The 13,682-nt window shown below is 34.9% G+C and overlaps 1 long non-coding RNA gene across 1 annotated transcript in view; it reads right to left on the reverse strand.

Moving 5' to 3' along the window:
• Nucleotides 1-877: 877 nt before the first annotated feature.
• LOC128651604 (uncharacterized) overlaps nt 878-13,682 on the reverse strand; it is a 94,359-nt gene continuing 81,554 nt past the window's right edge. The window contains exon 2 of the long non-coding RNA XR_008401136.1: nt 878-1,062. This is a non-coding gene — a long non-coding RNA (uncharacterized LOC128651604). The remainder of the gene's footprint in view (nt 1,063-13,682) is intronic.

Genomic DNA, 13,682 nt, shown 5'->3' on the forward strand with positions numbered 1-13,682 from the left:
TTTCTAAAACATGAGAGAAAAAATTGTGGGTTTCATGTCCCTTTAATATAACTAACAATGTTGGTTATGCAAAGCTGGAGAATGGGTAGTAAAGGCGTTATATCTATCTTTTTAAACAATAAAATCAAGTAGACGTATCACTGCTAGGACTGTAACCCACCACATTAGTACACTGACTGATAAGGTAAATGCAGTATTGTACATTTACAAGTGGTAAAACAATGGGAGTACTGATATTTGTATTTAAATTCCAAAAAGTCTTAATTGGAAAATGGTTTTATATTGTTGAATTCCCTAAGAAAATAAGCATCTGTTGGCTACTTTTAAATTTTAAAGTGTTCTTTTAATATTCATTGTTCTTACCAATTGTCCTTTTCTAAGACTTAACATCCTCAAATGACTGCACTAATATTTTCTTCTAGGCTAGTGTGAGTAATGTTTCAATAAAGAAGCTACAAGACAGCAGAAATGTAAAGCAAATTAGCATGATTATATGCTTTAATAATCTATACAAAACTAGATAGTGCTAACTATCCACCATATCACTTGCTGTTAAATAGGGAATATATTCCAAAATGTACATGAAAGGTGGGTAAATTATACCCCCATACTATGTGGTGACAGATTTAAAGTACATGGAAGTCAAAATTAAACGTTCACTATTCAGTTAGTGTACAATTGTTAAAAACCCCTTTAAATTATGTTATCAAATGTACTGCTTTCACTTTTTCAGTTCCAAGCAGTTTAGATGAAGTGGTGTTTTCTACCTGTATATGTGTGATTTGCAAGGGTGAAGCACTCACAAAGACATATTGAAGCCATTGATTACCCAGGGTACTCTTTAGTAAATAACTACTAAGAAGGAAGACACTCCAGGTCTTTTCAAACTATTTATTCACATCCTGTGACGTTTCAGGGTCCCCCATCTTCAGACAACTTAAAAATGCAAATACACCCATGTCTTCCTTGCTGCTAGTAGTGTTCCGGAAGTCTGCGTTTTCGAGTTATTTAATACTGCATCGTCAGCAATCATCATAGCAGCCAGACGCAACTCCTGAGGCTCTGTCAATTAAAAACAAAAGCTTAGTACTAGAAATATGTCTATACATTGAAGCAAATGTCGCTATTACAATTTAATACAATAGATCAATGAAATAACAGGTATACAGGACTTTTTTTTTTTTTTTAAAGTCTATAGGATTTTAGTCTCGCTCTTTTATCTCCACCATAACTTTAAATTGTGTTTTTCAAAGAGGAAAACTTTCCTGAAGTATATCAGTTTGATCCCAGCTAACAAGGTCAGTCCAGCTCTGAAATTCCAGCCAATTCTCCTCTGAACAAGGGAAATGACAACCCAGATGATTGTTTCGGCCTCCTTTTGGGCCTTGTTAGTGAGGTGCAGCCATATCCCTCTAAACACATTGGGCAAGGAGTCCACGTCTGATTTCCCCATCATCCTTAGGGAGACCTTCCCTAGGGTCATATTACAAATACAAACAGAAATAGACCTTGTCTGCCAGGAATGAACAGCTCAGAGGCTTGTTCATTGGCCTGGTTACCACCTGAGGAAAATCTCCTTAAAGGGATACTGAACCCACATTTTTTCTTTTGTTATTCAGATAGAACATGACATTTTAAGCATCTTTCTAATTTACTCCTATTATCAAATTTTCTTCATTCTCTTGGTATCTTTATTTGAAATGCAAGAATGTAAGTTTAGATGCTGGCCCATTTTTGATGAACAACCTGGGTTGTCCTTGCTGATTGGTGGATAAATTCATCCACCAATAAAAAAGTGTTGTCCAGAGTTCTGAACCTAAAAAATAGCTTAGATGCCTTCTTTTTCAAATAAAGATAGAAAGAGAACAAAGAAAAAATGATAATAGGAGTAAATTAGAAAGTTGCTTAAAATTACATGTTCTATCTGAATCACGAAAGAAAAAAATTGGGTTCAGTGTCCCTTTAAGGGTGATATGGGGGGGAACCACATGTGGACTCCTTGCCTAATGGGCTTTAAAGGATATGGCTGCACCTCCCCTTGTTCAGAGAAGAATTGCCTGGTATTTCGGAGCTGGACTGACCTTGTTAGGTGGAATCTATATTTCCACTAGGATGTGTAAAACATTTGATTTTTCTATCTTTAACCACTTAAGGACCAAGGATTTTAATCTCACACTTTCATCTCCACCATAACTTACATGGATATATATTTCCACTAGGACAAGTATATAGAAATAGAGTACATAAATGGTGCAGACCCTTTAAATTACACAAATTTATTTATAAACCAGAATTTCAAAAGAATAGTGGTACTTGCTCTCAAAACAGACAGGAATTTCAGCACTCAATAATAAGTTAGATACCAAAAATTATTTGTGAAAATATTTTATTTTTCTCAAATGGACATGTAGTCCCAGTACAGGCGGCACCACTGAAGGTGAACACAAAAAGCACCCCATCAATATGCTTAAAAAAGAAAAGAGCCTAGCACTCTACATCTCTAATATAAAAGCATGGCCAGCTTGCTAAAAGCATGTTAGAAAAGAACATGTAGTTAAAGGGACAGTCAACACCAGAATTTTTGTTGTTTAACCCCTTAATGACCACAATGTACCCTGTATGTCACTGGTCGTTAAGGGTTTTTTCCGGGCATAATAGCACAAGTCTAGCAAGAACATGCAATTAATGCCATCCCTCCAGCAGGCTTTGTGGAATAGAGCAGTCTCAACGGGTACGTCGCTGGTCCTTAAGGGGTTAAAAAGAAAGATAATCCCTTTATTACCCATTCCCCAGTTTTGCAGAACCAACACAGTTATAATAATACACGTTTTACCTCTGTAATTATCTTGTATCTAAGCTTCTGCTGACTGCCCCCTTATTTCAGTTCTTTTGACAGACATGCAGTTTAGCCAATCAGTGCTCACTCCTAGGTCACTTTACGTGCATGAGCTCAATGTTATCTATATAAAACATGTGAACTAATGCCCTCTAGTGGTCAAAATGTATTCAGATTAGAGGCAGTCTTCAAGGTCTAAGAAATTAGCATATGAACCGCCTAGGTTTAGCTTTCAACTAAGAATACCAAGAGAACAAAGCAAAATTGGTGATAAAAGTAAATTGGGAAGTTGTTTAAAATTGCATGCCCTATTAAATCATGAAAAATTGGACTTGACTGTCCCTATAAGTATTGGTGAAAATAATTGAAAGCTGCAACACCTCAACCAGAGGGTGACCCTGCAGAGAATGTAGGAATCTGTCACCATGGATATCCAAATGAGGATCTATGCAGTAAAGCACACACAAAACAAACACATATTTAGCACTAGGTGGAGAACACCTCTACCAGAGGGTAACACCACTAAATCTGGTGGCTATCTGTTGCCATGGATAAATCATAAGGATATATGTCCATACAGAGGTACATAAATGGCATCAATGAGGTAAATGAAGTGTCTCAGTTGTCAATTATAATCCAGAGTCCCAAAGACAGAATAACTAATGGTTCAATTTACCAAACCGTTTATGGGTATCACTCTGCAGTTTGAGATAGAAATTCATATAGACCTTATTCAGGCTTCCATTCATATTTCCAATGTTCATTCACATCTGTGTCATATAGCAGCTAGATTAAAAGAAATAAGCAGCAATAGTTTCCTAAATCATTCATGCCATAAGTCTGTAGTTGGATAGAGGAGTCTGTATTTAGTTGAACTCCATTGTCTTACATAACAATATTCAAACAGACGAATACATGCTCTTTCCACATACAGCAATGCCGGCCGAGTCACACGCCAACAGCCGTTTCACCCCCCACGTGACTAATTGTCCTAAGGGCTTCCTCAGGGCGTATCCTTCAACAGAGGTTTGCATAGATGTTTAAAACCCGCCAATATCTTGGATAGGTGAATTTTTGAAGCGTTACTTAAAGTGACATTGTCATCTTTTACCATCATCATTAAACTATATTACATTTATGTATATAAATTAGCATTGCCATATTTCTTACACAAAATTACTGTGTTAACAAGATCCAGTGATGGCTTCACCAGTCTCAAAACAGCCTTATCACATATTACCTATTACATTAGAAAAGGGGCATGTTCAAGTTTTTTTAATTTTTTTTACAATCTTTTTATTACGGTTTCAAAGAAGCAACAGATTCCACCATCAGTACATATTTAAACAAAGCGAAACATCAAAAATATTACAAATAATTATTTGTCTAACAAATGTCTACTGAAAATTAGTATTTTCTTTCCCCTCTCTTCTTCTTCTTCACTCCTTTCCTACCCCTTCCTTCCCCTATCTCCCTTTTCCCTATAACCACATCTTTGGTTACCTTCCACATGTTACATGCATATTAAAACAAGTAATATAACCAGCATCCAAAATGCAGCACACAAAATAAAAATAAAAATAAAAAAAAAGGCAAAATGATCCCCCTCCCCCACCCCGCTTTATTCTGCCTATGTAATGGAGAAACTACCTGTTAGCAATGCCATACTGAAAAAAATAAAAAATCAGACTTCCTAAATGGGAATATAATCTGCCTTTGTACTCCCTATGGATATGTCAATATAACCTTTAACCATTTCTGGAAATCATAACTAACTCTTCTCTCTTGCAACATATTAAGCTCAAATTGTTCAAGATGTAGCTGGATTAGTATTTTCTTCTTAAATTCTCGAAAAGTAGGACTGTGTTTAGATTTCCATGACCTTAGAATGATATTTCGTCCAATTAAAATTGCTGTATTAACTAATCTTATGTTGTCTATTTCCTTTGTATGTTTGTAGAGAAAGAATATACCTTTACTCTCAAATTTGAGCTTTTTCCTAAGAAATCTATTTACCCAGTAATTATATTCCAGAATTTTTGTACCCTGGGACAGGACCAGAAACAATGATTAAGATCTGCTTTCAGTAAACCACACCTGGAACAGTCCTTTAAATCATGACTAGACCAATGATTTGCAACCTTTTTTTTGCTGTGGCACACTTTTTTACATTAAAAAATCCTGTGGCACACCACCATCCCAAAATTTTACAAAATCACACATTGTAGCCTAATACAGGATATATATACAGTATGTGTATATATATATATATATATATATATATATATATATACACACACACACAACCACTGTACTGTGCTGCCATGCCATGCCTCCTACAAACTATACATGACATATTGACATTCATTCACAAACAATCATAATGATTGTCTGTGAATGAATGTCAATATGTAATGGTTGTAAATGATGCCTGATGAGCCTGTCACATACCTCCCAATATTTCAAAATTTGAAAGAGGGACACCCCCACACTGTTGTCAGTCTGCCGCGGCACACCTGAGGATCTCTCACGGCACACTAGTTGAAAAACACTGGACTAGACCACCTAGAGATGTCTGCTGGTGTAATATAAGCCTTATTAATTACTCTTACATGAGATTCTCTCCAGCTACTTGAGCTAGTAGATTTATGCACTATCTTAATACTCTGAACTATTTTTTCCACTGTAATCTTGATAAAGTCTTTAAGCCATTTCAAATTAATCTTCCCTAGGTAAACCTGACCTCTTCTTTGCATTACTAAATTGTACCAAATTGAGATAGTACTTAACCCGGCTTGATATAGTTTCAGATTGGTGTCTATAGCCCCCAAGGACCAATTATTCTCATACTTCTCTGATAAATGAAAATAATAGTGTCTCACTTGCAGATATGCGTAGAACTCTTTAGATGGAATGGTAAACTCTTGGTATAGAGTATCAAATGATTTAATTGTTTGTAGTTCTAAATCTTTCTGTTCCCATTTCCTAAAGATTTTAGAAGTGAGACCGGGTATGAATTCTGCATTGCCTACAATAGTCAGATAATATGATATATGATTGTTGATCTCTAAATCTTGGTTGTATTTAATCCAAGCGACCACTACATTAAGTATTGTTTTTTTCCTTACTATCTCTTTGGGTATATTTTTGAGGTTGGATTGTAATAATCCTTTAAGTGAGAAAGGAGAGATCATGTTTTGTTCCATCTGTGAGTATGAGACTAAATCCTTCCCTGTTAACCAATCACTGGCAATCTTCACCATAAAAGATTGATTATATAGTTTAATATCTGGAAAACCTAGACCTCCAAAATCTTTCTTCTGCATTAATTTATGCTGAGTCTTTCTCCCTTTCCAAAGAAAGTATGTGCAGTCTGAGTAAAAAGTTTTCAGGTCAGTTTCCCTAATGAATATGGGGAGATTCTGACAAAGATATAGGATTTTAAGGAGGGCTATTATCTTAATTAGCTGCTCTTTAGCTGATATGCTTAAGGGTAATATCTTCCATCTTTGTAAATCCTTAGTGATCGAGATCCAAATCCTATTGTAATTTAACTCATACTATCTTACTGGGTTCTTAATATAATACCTAGATACTGGATCTGTTCTTTTACCTCCTTAAAAGGTGTACTAGGAAAACTTCTAGCGTTTTTGTGTAACCATAGAATTTCTGACTTAGACAAGTTGATCTTATAGCCCGAAAATGAGCTAAATTTTTGGATAATATCTAGTAAAATATGATTATTTGTTGTTTTTTTTTAGAATCTCCTATGAAAATCAAGAGTTCATCTGCATAGAGCGATAAAACTAATTTCCTGCCACCCAAGAATAAACTATCTAATTCTTTCCTAAGAACTGTCGCCAGCGATTCTATTGCCAAATGAAAAAGTAAGGGGTAACCCTGTATAGTACTTTTAGTAATATTAATTGCTGGGGGAAATAATCCATTAATGGTTAATACTGAAGTTAGTTTACTGTAAATAGTTTGAATAAAATTCTCAAAGTGTCCGGTCAACCCAAATTTGCCTAGAGAAGTAAATAAGTGATTCCATGTAATGGAGTCAAGTGCCTTCTCTGCATCAATCGTGATCACTGTGGCCTCTCTTTTTTTCTCTCTAATTTTTTAATCTTGGTTTCTAAACCAGAAATGTTCAATTAAGGACAAAACTCTGAGCATATTCTTTGTAGGATTTCTACCATACATAAACCCGGTTTGGTCCATGTGTATTAAAGGATCTAAGATAAGTTTAAGCCTTTTGGCCACAATTGAGGTCAGAAGCTTATAGTCATTATTTAACAAAGAGATAGGCCTGTATGCGTCAACTGACTCTGGATCTTTACCTTTTTTTAGTATAAGGGTAATAAGGGATGATGTAAAATAAAGAGATGACATTTTGTTTTGAGTATAGTAGAGATTAAAAAGACAATGTAATGTTGGTGTAATTAACTCTAGAAGTATCTTATAGAATTCTATGGGCAGTTGGTCGGGGCCCGGAGCTTAGTTTAATGCTGCCTGCTGGATTTCTTTAATGATTTTTTTTTTCTTCCGAAATCGGTGCATTTAAAAAATCTAAACTTTTTCTGTTTACCTTGGGTACTCTTATTTTTCCCCAGAACAACAGCTTATTAGAGTTATTAATGCCACTGCATGTATAAATTGCCTGATAAAAAGTATGGAATATCTTGTTGATCTCCGTACTAGACACAGATCTCCCTTTATCTGTTTTAATGACTTCAATATAGTTTTTCTTTTTGCGTGCCTTTGTTATATTAAACAGCTATTTAATTGTTTTACCTTTTAAAAGACATGGAGGTCTTATTTTTCATTTCTTTTTGAACCTCCTTCTGATGTAGGAAGCTGTCTCTCTCTTTCTTAGCCTCTTGATACTTAGGTTTTGGAGGCTATTGGTCGCCCAGCAGATGTCCACTCACCATGTGCTATCCGATCTGCCGCTTTTTGGAAAGCTGGTTTGCTGTGGGACGTTTGCTGTGGGACGTCAGGACTGGGAGGCCTCTCTTTCAAGCCCTTGCAATAAGGCCTTCTGTCAGCACTTGTGCTCACAGATCGGTAGCCTGCATCAGCCTTTAATTGTGATGGAATCCAGGCGGTTTGCTGTTTCTTCCGCCGCGGATTGGAACGGCTCAGGGCGGGTAGTGTAGCGCTCACCCTACTTCGAGTGCCAAACTTGCACACTAGTGATGTGCAGTTCATGAACGAATCGTTCATTTGAACTGGTTCTTGTTCTTTTTACTGAACTGTATGAATCAGTTCACCAGACTGAACTGATTCGTTTGTAACAGTTCAGTTCCACAGGCAGCATGTAATATGATCCTAGAGTGAGGTCTCTGTTATAACTCTGGTTCTGCTATGAGACCTCACTCTAGGATCATATTACATGCTGTTGAATCAGTGTACTGCATCAGTGTACTGTGTACTGTTAACTCAGTGATTCATTAGCAACTGTGTTATAACTCTGGTTCTGCTATGAATCACTCAGTTGCTAATGAATCACTGAGTTAACAGTACACAGTACACTGATTCAACAGCAGAGCACTCATATATATCATCCTAGGCTAGAGTGAGCATTGCAAATTAACCCTAAGGACCCCCTGTTAAATAAATAATGCTTTAATAAAATAGTGTCAACTTATTTTAAAGAACATAAATAAGTGTAATAACAAGGAAAAAAAAATGCACTTACATATTTACTTAACTTAAACAATACTTTATTCTATCTTGATACACCAATGCAATTTTAAACAATTTACTTCTAATATATATATATATATATATATATATATATATATATATATTAGAAGTAAATTGTTTAAAATTGCATTGGTGTATCAAGATAGAATAAAGTATTGTTTAAGTAAATATGTAAGTGTATATGTAAGTAAATATGTAAGTGTATATGTAAGGATACTTAGAGAACAAAACAATATAAATATATATATATATATATATATATATATATATATATAGTTTTGTTCTCTAAGTATCCTTAAGAGTGTCAAGCTGAACTGAAGCAACTAGCAGCAGAGAGCAGCAGCAGAGAGCAGTACAGACACAGTGACTCAGGACTCATTCTAAATGATTCAGAATCGCTGCGTCTGTACTGAATCTGCGATTCTTCTGCTCTGCCCCTCAAGCGCTTCAAGTGATCAGTAAGTGAACTGATGAATCAGTTCATGAACCGGTTCAGTTAATCGAACTGTCCGAAATGAACCGATTCATCAGGATGAACCGAACTTCACATCACTATTGCACACCGTGCGTGACTCCACCCACCGATCAGTTTTAAAGCATCGACAAAAGATGACTTTCTTCAAGTTTTTAATTTAAACGATTTGTGACAAAGTATTAAAGGACCAGTTTACTCAAAAAGTTAGGCAACTAATCTTGAAGCAATAACACAATGTATACAGATGATTTGTAGTACTACATACTTAAAATGGATATGTAGAAATATATTTATTACCTTTTTTCATTTTCTTAGTTACACAGACTCCTTAAAGGGACAGTATACACTCATTTTCATATAACTGCATGTAATAGACACTACTATAAAGAATAATATGCACAGATACTGATATAAAAATCCAGTATAAAACTGTTTAAAAACTTACTTAGAAGCTGTCACTTTGGCTCTGTTGAAAAGGTAGCTAGAAAGCCCACTGCAAGTGGCAAATAAGACACTCCCCCCCTCCCCCTTCTTTTGCATATGAAAAGACCCTTTACACAAACAGGAGCAAGCTGGAGTAGGTAGCTGACAGTATTCACATAAAACTTTGGGGCTTGGTTAGGAGTCTGAAAATCAGAGCAATGTTATTTAAAAATAAGCAAAACTATACATTAATTAAAAAAAAAATACTTTATGGGCTATATAAATAGATTATCTACAAAACATTTATGCAAAGAAAAAATGAGTGTATAATGTCCCTTTAATGCTCCCGGAATGCCCGGTTGAAAGGGTTTGGCAACAGCTCTTTCTCAGCCCGCCCCCTATCCAATTAATTGCGTGCAATTTACTAGATACACAAATAAGTATCGATGTATGTGCATGCGCAAATTTCTCCAATCTCGCCACACATTATAAAGCGTGCAATGTCGGGCACATTGTGATTGTAAATATGCGATCACGTAGGTGAGCATCCATGCTGCTGTGAAGGCAAATAAATATGATAATGGAAATTACCTTATTAGCTATTGCCCATTTTATTTATTAGAGAAGGGACAGTTATTAGCCATTACCTTATTATCTATTGCCCAGTAATGCCCATTTTATTTATTAGAGAAGGGACAGTTATTAGTCATTACCTCATTAGCTATTGCCCAATAATGCCCATTTTATTTATTAGAGAAGGGACATTTATTAGCCATTACCTTATTATCTATTGCCCAGTAATGCCCATTTTATTTATTAGAGAAGTGACCGTTATTAGCCATTACCTTATTAGATATTGCCCAGTAATGCCCATTTTATTTATTAGAGAAGTGACCATTATTAGCTATTACTTTATTATCTATTGCCAAGTAATGCCCATTTTATGTATTAGAGAAGGGACAGTTATCAACCATTACCTTATTAGCTATTGCCCAGTAATACTCATTTTAGAGAAGGGACAGTAATTAGCCTGATTCTATTGGTAGCCATTATCCAGTATTGTCCATTTATAAAACATGACACATAATACTATATAGACACTAATAAAGTTCTTATGAGTTCTAGACAAGTTAGTGCCTAAGATGAATACACATTTTAGTAACCAGACACCAAGTATAAAAAGGCTTTGTCAAAGGTTGATTGAATTACACAATGGCAATGCAGTAGTGCAGTCAGTAAGGTCAGTCAAATACTTGGTTGCATTGGGAGAGGTATTAGTAGCAGAAATGGCAAGGTTCTTATGCCAATTTACAGATCATCAGTTAGGCCAAATCTGGAATACTGTGTACAGTTCTGGAGACCATATCTTCAGAAAGATTTAAATAAACTAGAAGCTGTCCAAAGGAGGGCTACTAAAATGGTACACGGTCTAAAATATAAAACGTACAACGAAAGACTCTGTGATCTAAATATGTATGGTTTAGAGGATAGAAGGGCAAGAGGTGACATGAAAGAAACCTTCAAATATATAAAGAGACTTAATAAAGTAGAAGCTGAAAGCATTTTCCACAAAAAAAATAAATGCCAAAACAAGGGGTCACAATCTAAAGTTAGAGGGTAGTGGATTCTGGAGAAATTTTAAGAAGCATTTTTTTACAGAAAGGGTGGTGGATTCATGGAATTTGCGGTGGTAAACACAAAGACTGTAAAGCAATTCAAAAATGCCTGGGACATGGATAAGGCTATCCTAAGAAAAAAGTAATATAGGTAGACTTGATGGGCCTTTTTGGTTCTTATTTACTGTCAAATTCTATGTTTCTAATTAATTCAACACTAGACAAGAAGAAATTGAATGTGAGAATTGAAACAGTATGTACATAGACAAAAGGGAAAAAAGACTTTACTAAAATAATTATACAGTGGAACCACAAGGTATTTTCTTTCTCTTGCATGGTTCTAAATTTACAGAAAACACTAAATTTTTTAATCTAACGGTATTAACAGGTAGGAAATTGATCCTTAGATTATGGAAATCCTGGAAGGCCCCTACCCTAAATAATTTATTACTGGAACTCCGTAGTCAGCTTGTAATAGAACAACTAGATACCTAGGGGCATATTTGTCACACTCCGTACGGAGCTTGATGCCCCGTGTTTGGTTCGCCGGAAACAGAAGTTATGAAGCAGCGGTCTAAAGACCTGTCCACCTGCTCTGAGGCGGCGGACAGAAATGAACCCAATCAAACACGATCAGGTTGTTTGACACCCCTTGCTAACGGTATTGCACCAACGTATGCTGTCGGCATTTATCGATGTGCCGCGGACATGATACGCTACATCGTATCATGTCTGCTATATCGTATCATGTCCGATCTCACTATAATAAATTGACCCTTTCAGATAATGGCCTTAAAATTGTTATCCAGAAATAGGAACAATTTATTTTGGTACAAGAAACGGGAATTTAAAAACAAATCCTGTATCTTTTTACACATACAGAATTGCTGATGAACTATAGACTTAGAGGACAATGGTCATTTTTAGATGAATGACCTGGAGGCAGAATGAGGAAAAATTATTATTTGTACTACTATATATCTTATTTATTTATTTTCTCTGAGGCATAGCACAATAATAAGCCTGATTCTGTTATTAGCCATTCACCAGTAATGCACATTTTATATCACAACAATTATCCTGCTTCTATTATCATCCATTGCCAATTAAATTATTATAAATAAATATAAATTAGCCTGATTGTATTTATAGCTATTGCCCAGTAATAACCATTATATTAGTATCTATTGCTTAGTATTTTGCCCAATTCTATAATTAGCCCTTGGCCAGTAATGCACATTGTCCAGTAATTAGCCTGATTATCACAATTTGCCATTGACCAGTAATAACCGTTTTATGTATTAGAGAAACTATTTATATAGATATGTAGAAACATTTTATGAATTTTGCAAGCCAAGCTATATGTATCATCAAATTAATAAACAAATCCATTTTCTTTATGTGCAGCAACAGTAGAGTTTGTTTTTACACACACACACACATATATATATATATATATATATATATTTTCGAAAAATTTTGTCAATACCTCAACAATAATGAATGTGGTATTAAATTTACAAGCAATTACAGCACTACCAATGTCAGTTTTTTAGATCTCAATATTTATATTGATGAGAATACAAACAATATAAATACCGCCCTATTTAGGAAACCAACTGCAGGAAATACCACTTTAAAATATGATTCCTGTCACCCTAAGCTTGTTATTGAAGCTATCCCTAAAGGGGAGCTAATTAGACTAAAACGTAACTGCACTGATGAAAAAGAATATCAAAAACATGCTATGATTACTCTAGAAAGATTGAAAGACAGAGGCTATAAAGATGAGGTATTAATCAAAGCAAAAAACAACGTGGACAACATACCTAGAGAGCAACTTCTAAATACTAATTAAAAGAAAAATACTGACAAATATCATAATAAACTTAAATTTATTACCAACTATAGTTTGGAATATAATAAAATCTGCAACATAGTACGTAATTCCATACCAATACTATACTCTGACCCCATTCTCAAGGAAATTATGCAGGGAGGCTGTAATTATATATCCAAAAGAGGTAAAACTTTGTCAAATTACTTGTCACCTTCAGAATTAAAACCCATATCTAACAAAAATTGGTTACAAAGAAAGAAAGGGTTTTTCAAGTGTAGGAGGCCTATATGTAGGACATGTAACTTTGTCAAAGAAGGAGATGAATGTCTATCAACGATAACCAACAAACAACATAAAATTAAATATGCTATTAACTGCTCGACTACACATGTAATATATTTATTAACATGTAAAATCTGTTTTAAGCAATATACAGGAAAAACTACTAGGCCACTCAAAGAGAGATTTCTTGAACACCTTCGCAGTATTGAGGATGAAAGCTCAGACACACCAGTAGCGAGACATTTTAAGCAAAATCATAATGCAGATGTTAATGCCCTAATGGTACAAGAGGGAGATTTTTTGGATACTAACTTTACAAACTAGCTACCCTTCTGGGATAAATAAGAGGAGAGACTTAGATTTATTTGTATAAATCTCTATCATGTCACATCAGTAAGATATAGGCTATTATCTATCTAAAAAAACTAGTATAATGATTAGAACATCTGTGTATACTATCATTTCTAAATAACAGTATTAGTCATTAGTTAAATTCTAATT

Source organism: Bombina bombina, chromosome 3 (genome assembly GCF_027579735.1).
Source record: "Bombina bombina isolate aBomBom1 chromosome 3, aBomBom1.pri, whole genome shotgun sequence".
In the NCBI taxonomy this organism is placed as follows: domain Eukaryota; kingdom Metazoa; phylum Chordata; class Amphibia; order Anura; family Bombinatoridae; genus Bombina; species Bombina bombina.